We start from the raw sequence: 17,287 nt of genomic DNA, 5'->3' as shown, positions 1-17,287 counted from the left end.
CTTTGTTTTGTTTGTTTGTTTGTTTGTTTTGCATAAATCCTTTATTTTTGTATTACTTTCTGAATAATCCTTTGTATATTGCATCCTAGAGTGTACCTTTCTATCCAATGGAAGTTAGCATCGCTTCCATAATGGGTACCCTAAAGAATGTGGCTAATAATGTCTTCAATAAAGGGTCACCTGGGTGGCTCAGTCGGTAAAGCATCTGACTTTGGCTCAGGTCATGATCTTGCGGTTCATGAGTTTGAGCCCCGCGTTGGGCTCTGTGCTGACAGCTCAGAGCCTGGAACCTGCTTCGGATTCTGTGTCTCCCTCTCTCTGCCCCTGACCAACTCACGCTCTTTTATACATAAATAAATGTTAAAAAAATAAATTATTTATTCTATAAGGTGTTTGGGGCTCAGCACAATTCCTTGTTTGTTGTAAATCCAGCCTTCTTTGGTGTATTTGTAGTCAATACCCTGAAAAAAAAAATGCAGATCCCCAATTAGATCCCTATTCATTAGCTCTGTCAAGAACTTCAGGGGGAATATTTGAGATACCTGTGTGTTGCATCCATGTCCAGAATGAAGGTTATTTCAGACATTGGAGTCTTAATTCTCACTGCTAAGTTGGCAGCCTGATCTGCCTGATCATTTCCTTGTGCAATCAAACACTCTGATTTTTGGCACCTTGGACAAGGGACTATATAACTACTTCTTTGGGTTCATTACTGCCTCAAGTAAATCCAAAATTTCCTTAGGATGTCCCTTCCCCTCCCCAAGGTGAAAAGTCTCCTTTCCTTCCAAATATTCCCATGAGCATGTACTGTGGAAAAGGCATATTTAGAATCACTATGTACAATCAATCTGTTCTTTTTTCCTAGACATAAAGCTTGGATGAGGATATTAAATCCTTTTGCATGAAGGTACCTGGCAAAAAGGCTTTGGCTTCCAAGGTTTGTTGATGGGTTAGCCTTCTGCTTACTGTGGTCCATAAAGTTAATCCTGGAAATGATCAATGTTTCCAAGTTTGGATCCTTAAGAGGTATATCTGTCAAATCAGGGGGGCTAGAATAAACTTGCTCAATTACTTGAATACAGGTGTGTATGTGTTCATCATTACTGGTTGGAAGTAACATGGCTGGATTTAGTTGAGACAGATTTTAGAATAACATTAGGATTGTCCAATAATATTGCTTGATATTTGCCCAATCTACCAGACATGAGCCAGCAAAGGAAGAACACAGTGGGAAGTATGTACTGTGGTAGGTTGTCTCAGGATAAATTTTTCTGCTTCCTGGAAAAGATCACAAGTTGCTGCCACAGCTCATACATATGCCAACCGCACTGTCACTATAGGCAACTGGTCTTCTCATGTTACCAAGAGTCTGTGTTAACACTCCAAGACTCACCCTCTATCTTTCATGAATGGACAAGTCTAAAGGCTTTCTTATGTCTGGAAGTCCCAGTGCTGGTGCCATGAACAACTTTTTTAATGACTTGGAATGGCTGGTGACATTCTCCTGTCCAATTATGGAGTTTATTGTCTCCTCAGTTGAGGGCTTCATTGAAAGGCTTAGCTCTGAATCCAAAGTTGGGAATCTAGATACAGCAGAATTCTGCCATACCTAAAAATCTCCACAGTTGCCTCCAGGTAGTCAGCATGGCAACCCTGATTAATGCCTCTTTCCCTATCAGGGAGCAAACTTCTGTGCCCCTGAAGCCATTCAAGCAGAAAACATTTTACTTGTTGAGAAACTCGTCCTCTTTCTTGGACATCTTATCCTCAGTCAGCCAGAAAGTTCTGAGTCGAAATGGTCTTTAGTCTCTGGTCTTACCAGCTATCAAAATGTCTTCCACATATTAAAGCAAGGCACCCTCTGTGGGCTGAAGTTCTCACAGATCTTTAGCTAGAACCTTACCAATAATGGTGGGGACCTTCTTAAATCCTTGGGGGAGTACCATCCAGGAACATTGCTCCTTAATCTTAGTGTCCAAATCTTCCCATTCAAAGGCAAATAGATCTTGAGATTCTGGACTTAGAGGCACATAGAAAAACCCATCCTTGAGCATGGTGAACCAGTGAAAATCTTCAGACAAGGTGATAACCAAGGTTTAAGGATTAGGTACCACCAAGTGGCTATGTTCCATTATTTGTCTAGTTGCTCTGAGGTCTTGAACAAAGTGATATTCTTTTGTGCAGGCTTCTGAACCAGCGAGATTGGAGTGTTAGGAGGTGAGTGACAGGGCTGAATTAGTCTCATTCCAAAAGGCAATCACCAGAGGCTAAAAACCTCATTTAGAACGTTCCCTTAGGGAACACTGTTTTAGGTTTGGAATCTTCGCCTTAGGGCAAAGCCTCACCTGGATAGGTGTTAAGATTTTTGCCCAGGGGCCTCTGGGTGGCTCAGTAGGTTAAGCACCCAACTTTGGCTCAGGTCATGATCTCACAGTTTGTGGGTTCGAGCCCCGTGTTGGGCTCTGTGCTGACAGCTTGGAGCCTGGAGTCTGCTTTGGATTCTGTGTCTTCCTCTATCTCTGCCCCTCCCCTGCTCACACTCTGTCTCTCTCTCTCTCAAAAATAAATAAATGTAAAAAAAAAAAAAAAAGAAGATTTTTGCCCATCTGGTCCTCCCATCTGCCCAAATGTTGGGGTTTACCTCTTGTAGAATCTCTTCTGACATATTCATAGGCTGTTACTCTCCTCATTGTAATATTGCCTGGAATTCGGAAGCTGCTCTGCTGGTACTTTAATATCTATTCACCCAGACAAAAAAGTGACTTGAGCATTGAGCTTATTCAGCAAGTCCCTTCTGAATAGTGGAGAGGGGCACTCAGGCACATACCAAAAACTATATTTCAAATAAGTTTTTCCAATCTGACAACCTAGGGGTTGAAAGAAGAGTCTTTACAAAGGCTCTCCTGATACTTCCATTACTTTCATAAAGCATAATTTTATTAAGTGAGTATTTAATACAGAATAGGTGGTGCCTGTGTTAATCATCCCATTTTCTCACTTTCATTTGTGCCCAGGGATCCTTGTGAGAAAGGTTAATGGAGCCTGTGGATTGTAATAGAGTGTGAGCTTTGTCACTCTTGGTCAGTCTTAGTAAGCAGGGATATTTCAAGAGTAATGAGATCTTGCTCCCATTTCCCCCAGTAGCTTTATTTAATCTAGGGGCAATTCTTTTCCAATGGTTTTCTTGTTTACAATAGGCACACTTCCAAGGCTCTACTGTGAAGCATCCTTTCTGATTCTGATTGTCAGGAATTCTTACCTTGGCTTCGTTACCTTTTCTTTGTCTATCCTGCGTGAGGGCAGTAGCAAGCAAGGTCACTTGTTCCATCTTGCACTGTTACTTTTTCTCCTGTTCTTGATCTTTGCTGTTAAAGAGCATAAAGGCAATTTCTACCAATTGTGACATAGACATTTCTATGGCCCCTTGCAACCTCTTAGTTTCTTTTGAATACCTATGACACTGGCATAATTCCCCCTATCATTTGCATCTCAGTTGGGGTCAGCAGCCAGCACCACCATGGTAACTGCAGCCCTTATCGGATTGGCTAGAGCCTCAGCATGAAGCTTATCAGCTTCTTTTAACATCATTCTCCACTCTTCTGGCATAAGGAGAATGATCAGTAAACTATGTACATTTGCACAGATGAGGTTATGGGTGGCAAAATTGGGAGAACAAGTTTTTCATTCTTTTTGGGTCATCTTTATGTGTTGGCATATTATTTTTCCAATTAAACAAGTTGAAATTAGAAAAAGGGAATGTGCCCAAATCATTTCACCAAGTTGGTCACCATTATTTATTTCCCCAGGGAACACTTGCCTTAAAGGGAATTGCCCTGCCTAAATTTGAATGGTTCCCTGGCCAAATTTTGCTCCCTGCCCTGCTGGGTATGAGAACGAGAGACTATTCCTTTTTGTTCTGACTCCTCATGAGCCTGGGACCCTAAGAGCCCATGGCTCTGAGGCTTGTGTAGCTGGAGCCCCTGCTGCACCTCCATATGGAGGTGGAACTGGAGCCTTTGGTGAATTCAGCTGTATTAGTTGAGAGGTCATCCTCTTGATCATTAGACTCTGATAAAACAATGCCCTTTGGGGGTTGGTTGTACCATAATCTTGTATTTCTTCTGTACCAGCTTGTTCTCATACAACAGCATGAAAGATTGTACATACAGAATTTCATCCATCTCACTTATCCTCTCTCTTACATAACGATTCTAACTGGAGTATAGTTTTATAATTCAAAAACCCATTTCCAGGCCACCTTTCTCCTGAGTCCATGGAGCCTTGTGGCCAAGCAGTATTACAGAAAAATATCACCACCTTTTTCATGGGATAACTACAAGTTGCCCAGTTTCTAAAATATTTTTTTAATATTTATTTATGTTTGATACTGAGAGAGACACAGCATGAGGGGGGGAAGGGCAAAGAGAGAAGGAGACACAGAATCCTTAGCAGGCTCCAGGCCCTGAGCTGTCAGCACAGAGTCCAATGCAGGGCTCAAACCTACGAACCGTGGGATCATGACCTGATCACAACCTGAGCCAAAGTCGGATGCTTAACCAACTGAGCCACCCAGGTGCCCCTGCCCAGTTTTTAAGTATGCATGCCAAAGGACTGCAAGAAGGGATCAAATTACTATTACCCATGCTTGGGTTTTAATTTACTTCCTTTATCCTAACCAAGATATTGCCCATACAATGATAGCAAAGCTAGATACGCGTGATCAAGAATTCAACAAACAAGGAAACGAGAACTTCTTTGGGTGGGATCCTTAACTCTTCCTTGAGTGTCAGGATTTCCCCCAACCAAGGCTTCCTTTCAGAAGTCAAAGCTTCCTTGTGGAAGTCTATCAAGGCCCCTAAATAAGGATCAAGGAGAAGAGAGGAAAAACTTGTGCTGTCACACATAAAGTATTCAACAACAGACTTTTTCCAAATCAGGTCCTGTTTTTCCACCTCAAAAATGAAACTAAAGTGCTGAAGGCTGGCATCATCCCACTGTGGGGGAATCCCTAGATATCTAAGCAGCTACTAGGCCCCTTCACAGAATCCCAGGCAAGCAAGAGGTGGCAAACCACAGGCAGGTGTCCAGAGAGGACTGAGAGTCCTTCATGATCACCAATTTTGTTACCAGACAAGAGCCCATTGCCCAGTGCTCAGCAAGTCAAACACTGATGTTGGTTTTGTGGTAGAGAAAAAGGGTTTTATTGCAGGGCACCAAGCAAGGAGATGGGAGAAATTTTCTCAAATCTGCCTACCCAAAGGATTGCAATTGGATGTATTTCAGGATAAGGGGTCAGGATATCACAAGGTATATTGTGTGGATGGAATGTGCTGATCAGATATAGGGAAAAAGGGAAGGGAGGTGTCCTCCTTTCTGAGTATGGAAATTCAGGAATCCTATACTTTCATGGGACACATGTTCATTAAATGGTGGGGTAAGGGTAATGATGAGGGAGATGTGAGGTTATTTTCACTCACTCTTGGTCCATTTTGTGCAACTGCAAGAATTCTTCCTGGTTTGCTCCAGTCTCAGCTAGTCTTGCTGGTGGTCAGTCAACTTCTGCAAAACAAGCTCATAAATCAATAAGGCTAACTAGAGTTTCCTTAGAGAATAACAGTCAAGCACTTGTTAATTCAATGTTTTGGTCTCACTGCCTGTGGAATGAAGATCTTTGCTTTCTTAGCCTATTTTTGGGAGTAAACTTTTGGATCATGGGTGCTGTATTATCTGTGCCCTCTCTGGGGACGTTTCTTGTGTCCATGGTCTAAACCTGGAGAGTGGCCCCAGTCTTTTTTAATTAATTAGTTAAAATTTTAATTCCAGTGTAGGTATACAATGTTATATTGGTTTCAGGTGTATAATATAGTGATTTAACAATTCCATATATTATTCAGTGCCCATCAAGAGATGTGTGTACTCTTAACCTGCTTCACCTTTTTCGCCCATTTCACCCACCCACTTCCCTTCTGGTAACCATCAGTTCTCAATAGTTAAGAGTCTGTTTTTGGTTTCTCTCTCTCTCTTTGCTCATTTGTTTTGTTTCTTAAATTCCACATATGAGTGCAATCATATGATATTAGTCTTCCTCTGACTTATTTCGCATAGCATTTTACTACCTAGACCCATCCATGTTGCAAATAGCAAGATTTCATCATTTTTATGGTTGAATAATAATCCACTGTGTGTGTGTACCACAGCTTCTTTATCCATTCATCTATCGATGGATACTTGGGCTCCTTCCATATCTTGGCTACTGTAAAGAATGCTGCAGTAAAATAGGGATGCAGATGTCCCTTCAAATTAGTATTTTCATAATCTTTGGGTAAATACTCAGCAGTGAGATTACTGGATCTTAGGGCAGTTCTATTTTTAACTTTTCAAGGAACTTCCATACTCTTCCACAGCAGCTACAGCAGTTTGCATTCCCACCAACAGTACACGAGGGTTTCTTTTTCTCTGCATCCTTGCCAACATTTGTTGTCTCTTGTGTTTGTAATTTTAGCCATTCTGACAGGTATGAGGTGATATCTCATTGTAGTTTGGATTTGCATTTCCCTGATGATGACTGATGTTGAGCATCTTCTCACATGTCTGTTGGCCATCTGGGTGTCTTCTTTGGAGATATATCTGTACATGTTTTCTGCCCATTATTAATTGGATTCTTCTTATTATTTTTTTTTTTTTGGTGTTGAGTTGTATTAGTTCTTTACATATTTTGGATACCCTTTATTAGATATGTCATTAGCAAGCATCTTGTTACATTCAGTATGTTGTCTTTTAGTTTTGTTGATTGTCTCCTTTATTGCCCAGAAGCCTTTTTATTTTGATGTACTCCCAGTAGTTTATTTTTCCTTTTAGGCCCCTTGCCTCAAGGGACATATCTAGAAACCTGTTGCTATGACCAATGTCAGAGAAATCACTGCCTAGAATTTTTATCTAGAATTTTTATGGTTTCAGGTCTCACATTTAGGTCCTTACTCCATTTTGAGTTTGTTTGTGTGTGGTGTTAGTGGTCCAGTTTCATTCTTTCGCTTGTAGTTGCCCAGCTTTACTAATACCATTTTTGAAGAGAATTTTTCCTATTGCATATTTTTGCCTCTTTTGACAAAGATTACTTGACCATACAATTGTGAATTTATTTCAGGCCCTGAAATAAATATTCAGGCCCTGAAAGCTGGGCAACTACAAGCGAAACTTTCTATTCTGTTCCATTGACCTATGTGTATTTTTGTGCCAATAGCATACTGTTTTGACTACTACCATTTTACAATACAACTTGAAATCTGGATCAAGATTGCTTCAGCTATTTGAGTCTTTTGTGGTTCTATATCAATTTTAGAATTGTTTGCTCCTAACTCTGTGAAAAACGCTGTTGGTAGTTTGATAGGAATTACATTGAATGTGTATATTGCCTTAGGTAGTATAGACATTTTAACAATACTTGTCCTTCAAATCCATAAGCATGGAATATTGTTCCATTTCTTTGTGTCATCTTCAATTTCCTTCATCAGTGCTTTATAGTTTTGAGTACAGGTCTTTCACCTCCTTGGTTAAGTTTATTCCTATGTATTTCATTATTTTTGGTGCAATTGTAAATGGGACTTTTTTCTTAATTTCTTTTTCTGCTGTTTTATTATTAATGTACAGACATGAATTTGCTCCAGTTTTTCCATAAAAAGGCTTTTTGGTTTGAGTCACTATTAAGATGATCCTAATCATCAGTGGCCAGATAATGAATCCTTTAAGTTGGTTATGATTGAAAGGAAACAAATTCTTTGTAGGGAGTTCTCAATTGTCTTATTTGTCTCAATTGTCTCAATTGTCTTAGTGTAACAACTAGCTTTAGGAACGCCCTTTGAGAAGATGAAAGAACAGAAAGTAGACTTAAGACAAAGGTTCATGGCCACATCCAGCTAATTCCCCTTATCAAAATCTGGCCGCATAGGCCTGTTTTAACTTTCCTTTCCCTACATGACTTACAGAAAGCACTCTGGCCTAGTCTCTTGGTTCAAAGTATACAGGTTACTCACGTAAATGCTGAAAGCTAGGAAATGAATTTAACACAGGCTCCCAAAGCTAGCAGTAAGCCTCACTTTACTCCTACTTTATAAGACTTTGTAATCGGGCCCTACCAGCTTCAGGCATTCTTACGCAATGTCCTTTGTAGATGTATCCTAGACCCTTCACCAAAAAGAAATTTATATCCTCTTATCAGAAACATGTTTTTTCAGTTATAAAGTCCTTTTATCTCCACTTTCAGAACATCAGACCAAATTCAGAAAGGAATTAGAAAGATTAGTGGCCATTCACAAAACGCCCTTCACAGAGAAAACAGCTGAACAGATCTCTATGTTCATCTATATGTATGCGTATTATGTATATTACAGATAAGGTTTTTTTGACCTTCAGATGGTATTGCCAAAATTAATTTGAAAAGAGCTCTATTTAATTGGCTAAACAGAATTAAGCGTTTATGTAAATTTGCTATTTCTAAAATTCTCAAAAATAACATAAACACTAATCCAAATGAATTTCAGGCTCATGTGATCTGGGAAAATATTCAATAATGGTAACTTTAAAAACAAGTTTTCACTCTTATGTGGATCCTGAGAAACTTAACAGAAGACCATGGGGGAGGGGAAGGAAAAAAAAAAAGTTCGAGAGGGAGGGAGCCAAACCGTAAGAGACTCTCAAAAACTGAGAAAAATCTGAGGGTTGATGGGGGATGGGAGGGAGAGGAGGGTGGGTGATGAGTATTGAGGAGGGCACCCATTGGGATGAGCACTGGGTGTTGTATGGAAACCAATTTGACAATAAATTTCATATTAAAAAATAAATACATAAAAATAAAAATAATGCCTTAAAAAATAAAAATAAAAAAATAAAAACAAAACTAACAGTTATTTTACCAGGAAAAGATGGGTTTATTTGGGAATAGCAGAGAATTGCAATCCAGGACAAGCAAGCTACTGCAAAACCATAGATAAGTCTGGTGAACAAGGGAGAAGTGTACCATTTATAGAAGAAAGGAAAAGCTGAGAAGGCTGTTAGAAGCAAAATTCCATTACAGTAAACTGGAAGTTTGAAGCCTAGTGGCTTCTCATTGGCTGAATTATGACTAACTCTTATCGGCTGGGCTGTCGCCAGAGGAGGAGGGAATTCTTTCTTCCTCTTCCCAGGGTAGTAAAATATATCCATGTGCAAGGTCCACCTCTTCTCATTGAATTTGCAATCGACAAGGAGCAATAGGCATGAGAGCTCCTCCTAACTCCATTTTAGTAAGGCTTCCCTTTACTAATTTTTACATTTCCCCCTTCTAACCAAGATCTTTCTTCCAAAGTCTCACTGATGAAGAGTCAGGTTCTTCATAGGTAGTGGTTTTGTCCTTCAGTGTCAGGAAGGACCTTTCCTGGTTGTCATGACATTGGAGAAGAAGGGCATAGCAGTTGGAAACCACTGAAGGCCACATTTGAGTAACAAGGAGGGTTAGGGGAATCTCTCAGGCACTTCCCATCTGAAGTCTATATCTTCTCAAGGTTGTAAGCTTTGGAGACCATATTTTTTTATTTTTCTTTTTTTTTTTTTAAATTTAGATTCAAATACACTTAGAGGTATGGTGTAGTATTGATTTCAGGAGTAGAATTTAGTGATTCAGGAAACCACAGATGTTGGCAAGGATGTGGAGAAAGGGGAACCCTTTTGTACTGTTGGAGGAAATGCAGACTGGTGCAGCCACTTTAGAAAACAGTATGAAGTTTCCTCAAAAAGTTAAAAAGTGAACTACCCTGTGACCCAGCAATTGAATTGGAGATCATCTTGAAGCACTAAGCCAGCATCACCTTAGTGGATACATCTTAAAGATTGATAAACAACAACGACAGAATCAAAAGTATCAGGATAATTCCAAACTGTATGTTGGTTCTAAACCAAGACCATAGGTCTAATAGTAACCAACTAAAAATATTTATTGGCATTTATTCCAAATTAGGAAAGAAAAATTCTTCCCACAGACACAAACCTAGAGTCATGTATGTCTCCTAGAAGTCCCTTTTAAAAGTGGCTATGAAGCAAAAGAGTGAAAGAAATAACCAGGTACATTTGGGAAGATGCATTGCAGGTATAAACAAAGCAATAGTTAATTAACTTTTTGCAAGAACAGTCAGCAAAGCTTCAGACGTATTAAAAATATTGTCCTCTCCAAGAGCTGTGGGTTTTTTTAACTTTATTTTTGATGATGAGAGAGAGATAGTGTGATCTTTATTTTTGAGAGAGAGAGAGAGAGACTGAGACCCTGACCCCGACCCCGTGTGAGCAGGGAAAGAACAGAGAGAGAGGGAGACACAGAATTTGAAGCAGGCTCCAGGCTCTGAGCTGTCAGCACAGACCCTGATGCTGGGCTCAAACTCACAAACCTTGAGATCATGACCTGAGCTGAAGTCAGACACTTAACCAACTGAGCCACCCAGGAGCCCCTCAAAAGAGCCGTTGTGAAAACAAATATTATCCAGTAATACAGTCTGTAAAGTTATAAATTTGGAAACCATGAATTTGGATTAGAATACAACATAATAGTTTACATGAAAGAAAGACTTTTAGGAATTCTGAACCTTCTAACCCTTCAGGAAAGTTCATAATGAGATGATAATGAGGCTGTTCTCAAAAAGACCATAATCAAAAGAGATTTTCCCCCTTTTATAAAAGATTGGTAAATGCAGATAAGGGCATTTTCTTTCCACAAAGGGATGGAAGAAGCAACAGCAGGAAAAGGAAAAAAATGTATACAGACCTGGTCCAGGCATCTCGAGAAAGCTGTCTCATCAAATGTCATCTGCTTCAATTCCAGGAAATCTTAATCACCAGATGGTTTTGCAGGTCCAGCCAGGGGTGCTTTCTTTAGATGAGTCACATGAATAAACGAGTATATTCCCTGGACTTTGGCAATATAAAGGTTGTTTAGTAGTACCTGATAAGGGCCCTTCCACTGAGGCTGAAGAGAGTTTTTCTAGAAGTGTCTTTTCCAATAGACAAAATCTCCAGGTTGCAAGGTATGATGCTTAAGATCTTCATCTTCCTGGAGTGCATGGTGAAAAGATTGTCCTACCAAAGCATAATTGTTTTTAATAGAAGCAGCTAGGCCTTTACAATACTGAAGTATATTTCCTTTTATCAGCTGTGAGTCAAAGGTGGCAGAGGCCAAGTGCATTGGATGCCCTGTGATTATCTCAAAGGATAAAAGTCAAAGGGAGTAGATTTGAGTTAGAAAAACCAACATCAGTGCTTTTAGCCAAAAGATTTGGAGGGTCTCTACAAATTTTGTCAATTTAGTCTTTTTTCTTCCTGAGTTAATTTTGTTTTTTTAATTTTAATTCCAATACAGTTAACATACAGTACTATATTAGTTTCAGGTGTATAATATAATGATCCAAATATTCCATACATCAGTCTGTGCTCATCATGGTAAGTATATTCTTAATCCCCTTCACCTATTTCACCCATCTCCCCCCACCTCTGGTAACCTTCAGTTCTCTATGGTTGAGAGTCTATTTTTTGGTTTGTCTTTTTTTTCTTGGTTCCTTTGTTTTGTTTCTTAAATTCCACATATGAGTGAAATCATATGGTATTTGTCTTTCTCTGACTGATGTATTTCACCTAATATTATAATCTCTAGATCCATCCATGTTATTGCAAATGGCAAACTTTCATCCTTTTTTATGGCTGAATAATATTCCAGCGTGTGTGTGTGTGTGTGTGTGTGTGTGTGTGTGTACGTACACCTTTTCTTTATCCATGTATCTATTGTTGGACACTTGGGCTGCTTCCAGAATTTGGCTACTGTAAATAATGCTGCAATAAAATAGGGGTGCATGTATCTTTTTAAATTGGTGTTTTGTATTATTTGGGTAAATACCCAGAAGTGCAATTACTGGATCATATGATAGTTCTATTTTTAACTTTTTGAGGAAACTAAACACTGTTTTCCCCAGTGACTGTACCAGTCTGCATCCCACTAACAGGGCCCAAGTGTTCTTTTTTCTCCACATCCTTGCCAACACTTGTTGTTCTCTGTTTTTTATCATAGCCATTCTGGCAGGTGTGAAGTGATATCTCATTGTAGTTTTGATCAGCATTTCCCTGATGATGAGTGATGTTGAGCATCTTTGCATGTGTCTGTGGGCCATCTGGATGTCTTCTTTGGAGAAATGTCCATTCATGTCTTCTGTCCATGTCCATGACTTCTTTATATATTTGGAATATTAACCCTTTATAGATATGTCATTTGTAAATATCTTGTCCCATTCAGTAAGTTATCTTTTAGTTTTGTTGATTGTTTCCTTTGCTCTCTAGAAGATTTTTTATTTTGATGTAGTGCTAGTGGTTTATTTTTGCTTTTGTTTCCCTTGCCTCCGGGGACATATCTAGAAATATGTCGTTTTGACCAGTGTTAGAGAAATTACTGCCTGTGCTTTCTTCTAGGATTTTTATGGTTTCAGGTCTCACATTTAGGTCCTTAACCCATTTTAAGATTATGTTTGTGTATGGTGTAAGAAAGTGGTTCAGTTTCATTCTTCTGCTTGTAGGTGTCCAGTTTTTCCAACACCATTTGTTGAAGAGACTTTTTCCTATTGCATATTCTTGCCTCCTTTGTCAAAGATTAATATATATTTGTATATTTATTTATGGATTTTCTATCCTGTTCCATTGATCTGTGTTTCTATTTTTATGCCAGTACCATACTGGTTGATTACTATAGCTTTGTAATATAACATGAAGTCTGGAATTATGATATCTCCAGCTTTGCCTTTCTTTTTCAAAATTACTTTGGCTATGCAGGGTCTTTTTTGGTTCCATACAAATTTTAGGATTGTTTACTCTGGTTCTGTGAAAAATGCTGTTGGTATTTTGATAAGGATTGTATTGAATGTGTAGATTGCTTTGGGTAGTATAGATATTTTAACAATATTTATTCTTCCAATCCATGAAAATGGAATATTTTTACATTTCTTTGTGTCATCTTAATTTCATCACTGTTTTATAGTTAGGAGCACAGGTCTTTTTATTTTTGGTTAGGTTTATTCCTAGGTACCAGATTATTTTTGGTACAATTGTAAATGAGATTTTTTTTCTTAATTTCTCCTTATGCTGCTTCATTATTAGTGTATAGAAACACAAAAGATTTCTGCACATTGATTTTTGTATTCTACAAATTTATGGGATTCATTTATTCTAGTAGTTTTTTGATAAAATCTTTTGGCTTTTCTATATATAGTGTCTTGTCATCTGCAAATAGTGAAAGGTTTACTTCTTCCTTACCAATTTAGATGACTTTTATTTCCTGTTTAATTGCTGTAACTAGGATTTCCAGTACTATGTTGAATAAAAATGGTGAGACCATCCTTGTCTTGTTCCTGACCTTCAGAGGAAAGCTCTCAATTTTTCCCCATTAAGTATGTTCACTGTGGGTTTTTCATAGATGACCGTTATTATGTTGAGGTATGTTCCTTCTAAACCCACTTTGTCAAGGGCTTTTCTAATGAATGGATGGTGTACTTTGTCAAATGATTTTTCTGCATATTGAGATGACCATATGGATTTTTATTCTTTCTCTTATTGATGTGATGTATCATGTTGATTTGCAAATATTTTTTTCAATTTTTTTTTTATTTTTTAATATATGAAATTTACTGTCAAATTGGTTTCCATACAACACCCAGTGCTCATCCCAAAAGGTGCCCTCCTCAATACCCATCACCCACCCTGCCCTCCCTCCCACCCTGCCCTCCCTCCCACCCCCCATCAACCCTCAGTTTGTTCTCAGTTTTTAACAGTCTCTTATGCTTTGGCTCTCTCCCACTCTAACCTCTTTTTTTTTTTTTTTCCTTCCCCTCCCCCATGGGTTTCTGTTATGTTTCTCAGGATCCACATAAGAGTGAAACCATATGGTATCTGTCTTTCTCTGTATGGCTTATTTCACTTAGCATCACCCTCTCCAGTTCCATCCATGTTGCTACAAAAGGCCATATTTCATTTTTTCTCATTGCCACGTAGTATTCCATTGTATATATAAACCACAATTTCTTTATCCATTCATCAGTTGATGGACATTTAGGCTCTTTCCATAATTTGGCTATTGTTGAGAGTGCTGCTATAAACATTGGGGTACAGGTGCCCCTATGCATCAGTACTCCTGTATCCCTTGGATAAATTCCTAGCAGTGCTATTGCTGGGTCACAGGGTAGGTCTATTTTTAATTTTCTGAGGAACCTCCACACTGCTTTCCAGAGCGGCTGCACCAATTTTTTAGTCTGTTTGTTTATTTTGAGAGAGAAAGAGCAGGGGAGGGCAGAGAGAGAGAGAGGGTCCCAAGCAAGCTCTGAGTTGTCAGTGTGGAGCCTGATGCAGGGTTCCAAATCATAAACTGTGAGATCATAAACTGAGCTAAAACCAAGAGTCAGATGCTCAACTGACTGAGCCAACCAGGCACCCCTACTGTCTTGCAAATATTAAACCATCCCTGCGTCCGGGAATAAATCCCACTTTATCGTTGTGAATGATTTTTTAAATGTATTGTTGGATTCTGTTTGCTAGTATTTTTTTAATGTTTATTTATTTATGAGAGAGAGAGAAAAGAGAGAGAGAGAGAGAGAAAAAAGAGAGAGAATGAGAATACGTGCAGGGGAGAGGCAGAGAGAGAGAGAGACAGACAGAATCCAAAGCGGGCTCTGAACTATCAGTGCAGAGCCTGATGCGGAGCTTGAACACAAGAACCATGAGATCATGATCTGAGCTGAAGTCAGACACTTAACCAACTGAGCCACCCAGGTGCCCCTGTTTGTTAGTATTTTGTTAGGATTTTTGCATCTAAGTTCATCAGAGATTTTGGCCTATAATTTTCCTTTTTTGTGGTGTCTTGATCTGGTTTTGGTATCAGGGTAATGCTGACCTCAGAATGAATTTTGAAGTTTCCTTCTGTTTTGGGGAATAGTTTGAGTAGAACAGGTATTAAGTCTTCCTTATGTGTTTTGTAGGATTCACCTGTGAAACCATCTGGTCCTGGACTTTTGTTTGTTGGAAGTTTTTTGATTACTGATTCAATCTCCTTGCTGATAATCAGTCTATCCAAATGTTCTATATTTTCCTACTTCAATTTTTGTAATTCATGTTTCTAGGAATTTATCCATTTCTTCTAGGACGTCTAATTTGTTGGCATATAGTTTTTCATAATATTTTTGACAATTGTGTTTCTGTGATGTTGGTTGTTATTTCTCCTCTTTCATTGATGATTTTGTTTATTCAAGTCCTTTTTTTTTCTTTTGAGTCTTGGCTATAGATTTATCCATTTTGTTGGTGTTTTCAACAAAATTTGAGTTTGAAACCAACTCCTGGTTTCATTAATCTGTTCTGGTTTTCTAGTTTCTATTTTGTTTATTTCTGCTCTGATCTTTATTATTTCCTTTCTCCTGCTGATTTTAGGATTCTTGTTGTTGTTGTTGTTCTTTTTCTAGCTCCTTTAGGTATAAAGTTTGGTTTTTTATTTGAGATTTTTCTTGATTTGATGTAGGCCTGTTATTGCTATAAACTCCCCTCTTAGAACTGCTTTTGCTGCATCCCCAAATTTTGGACCACTGTGTTTTAATTTTCATTTGTATCCATGTATTTTTTGATCTCCACTTTGATTTCTTGGTTGACCTATTCATTGTTTAGTAGCATGTTATTTAATCTCCAGGTATTTTCATTCTTTCCAGATTTTTTCTTGTGGTTGATTTTTCTGTTTTTTCTAATGTTTGTTTATTTTTGAGAAAGAGAGGTGGGGGCAGGAGCAGAGACAGAGTGAGACACAGAATCCAAATCAGTCTCCAGGTTCTGAGGTGTTGGCACAGAGCTTGAACCCACGAATCTCAAGATCTGAGCTGGAGTCTGATGCTTAACTGACTGAGCCACCCAGGCATCCCACTTGTGATTGATTTCTAATTTCATAGTGTTGTGGTCAGAAAAGATGCATGGTATGACTTCGATATTTTTGAATTTGTTGAGAATTGTTTTGTGCCCTATTATGTGATCTGTTCTAGAGAATGTTCCATGTACACTTGAAAAGAATGTGTATGCTGTTCTTCTAGTATTGGATATTCTGAATATATGTTAGATCTATCTTGTCCAATATGTCACTCAAAGCCACTATTTCCTTGTTGATTTTCAGTCTAGATGATGTGTCCATTGATATAAGTGAGGCGTTAAAATGCCCTACTATTGTTGTATTACTATCAACTAATTCCTTTGTTGGTAGCTTCTTTATGTATTTGGGTGCTCCCATGTTGGCTGCATAAATATTTGCAATTGTTGTATTTTCTTGTTGGATTGTTCCTTTTATGATTATATAGTGTCATTCTTTGTTTCTTGTTACATTCTTTGTTTTAAAGTCTTTTTATTTTTATTTTTTTGGTCCAATTCAGTCTTAATAAATAGTGTTGCCAGTGCATTCAACTAACCCTGAGGATTGAGGATGCTGGTCGCAATGAAAGTGTTGTAAAACCAGCCAAATAGCATAGATGTGTCAAAACATCTGACCAATAAAATGAGTTCCTCAATCACTATGAGGTTTAAAAGGGGTATCCCAAGTAGGGATAATCTTTTCTAACATAATTTTAGCCACATAAGAGGCATTGGCCTATCTGCAGTGGAAAGCTGCAGTCCAGTAAGAAAACATACAAACCATGACTAAAACATATTTTATCCATGATATGGAGGGAGCTGTATGAAACTCATTTGCCAAGACTTAAATTGTTCATTTGGCAATTTAACATGCCCAAGGATGGTATGGACACGTTTCTCAATATTGTAATTTGGACAAGAGGGACAACCAAGGTAGGCACTTTTTTGTGGTCTTGTTGATATTTTCCCACCAATATTGGTTCATGAACACTACCATTTTATCAATAGAACAGTGGTTTGATGCATATACATTTGTAAGTAGTGGGAATTTTAGAATTTCTGGTAGAGCTAGATAGGTATTTGGTCCAAACCAGAGTTCTTTTTATCAAACCAACAATTATTAGATTTCTAATAGTGTTTCTTCTCTTCTGGAGCCAATTTTTGGGCATTGCTAATCACTTTTTCTCAGTTGTCATTTGGGAGACTATCCCTTGAAACATGACAGAGGTCTAACTATTGGTCTCCATGAGAACTGCATATTTGGTGGAAATATCAGCAAGGTAGTTTCCTTTGGCAACCTAGAAGTGGAGTCTGAAATGTCTAAGAATCTTAATAGCTAGAGCTACTGGCAAAAAGTATG

General features: G+C 38.4%; 1 long non-coding RNA gene across 3 annotated transcripts in view; it reads right to left on the bottom strand.

Moving 5' to 3' along the window:
* Positions 1–354: 354 nt before the first annotated feature.
* Positions 355–17,287, bottom strand: part of LOC122212339 — a 48,039-nt gene continuing 31,106 nt past the window's right edge. For 2 of the 3 annotated variants that reach the window (XR_006199105.1, XR_006199104.1), the window contains exons 3-6: positions 5,478–5,559; positions 3,260–3,365; positions 2,642–2,738; positions 355–461 (exon numbers count right to left, since the gene is read on the bottom strand). This is a non-coding gene — a long non-coding RNA (uncharacterized LOC122212339). Of the gene's footprint in view, positions 462–913; positions 987–2,641; positions 2,739–3,259; positions 3,366–5,477; positions 5,560–17,287 lie in introns of those variants that run through there. The other variant, XR_006199106.1, reaches the window with a different exon arrangement.

Source organism: Panthera leo, chromosome F3 (assembly GCF_018350215.1).
Source record: "Panthera leo isolate Ple1 chromosome F3, P.leo_Ple1_pat1.1, whole genome shotgun sequence".
NCBI classification, from domain to species: domain Eukaryota; kingdom Metazoa; phylum Chordata; class Mammalia; order Carnivora; family Felidae; genus Panthera; species Panthera leo.
Note: the sequence above shows the minus strand (reverse complement) of the source record. Positions and strands in the feature narration are given on the sequence as shown.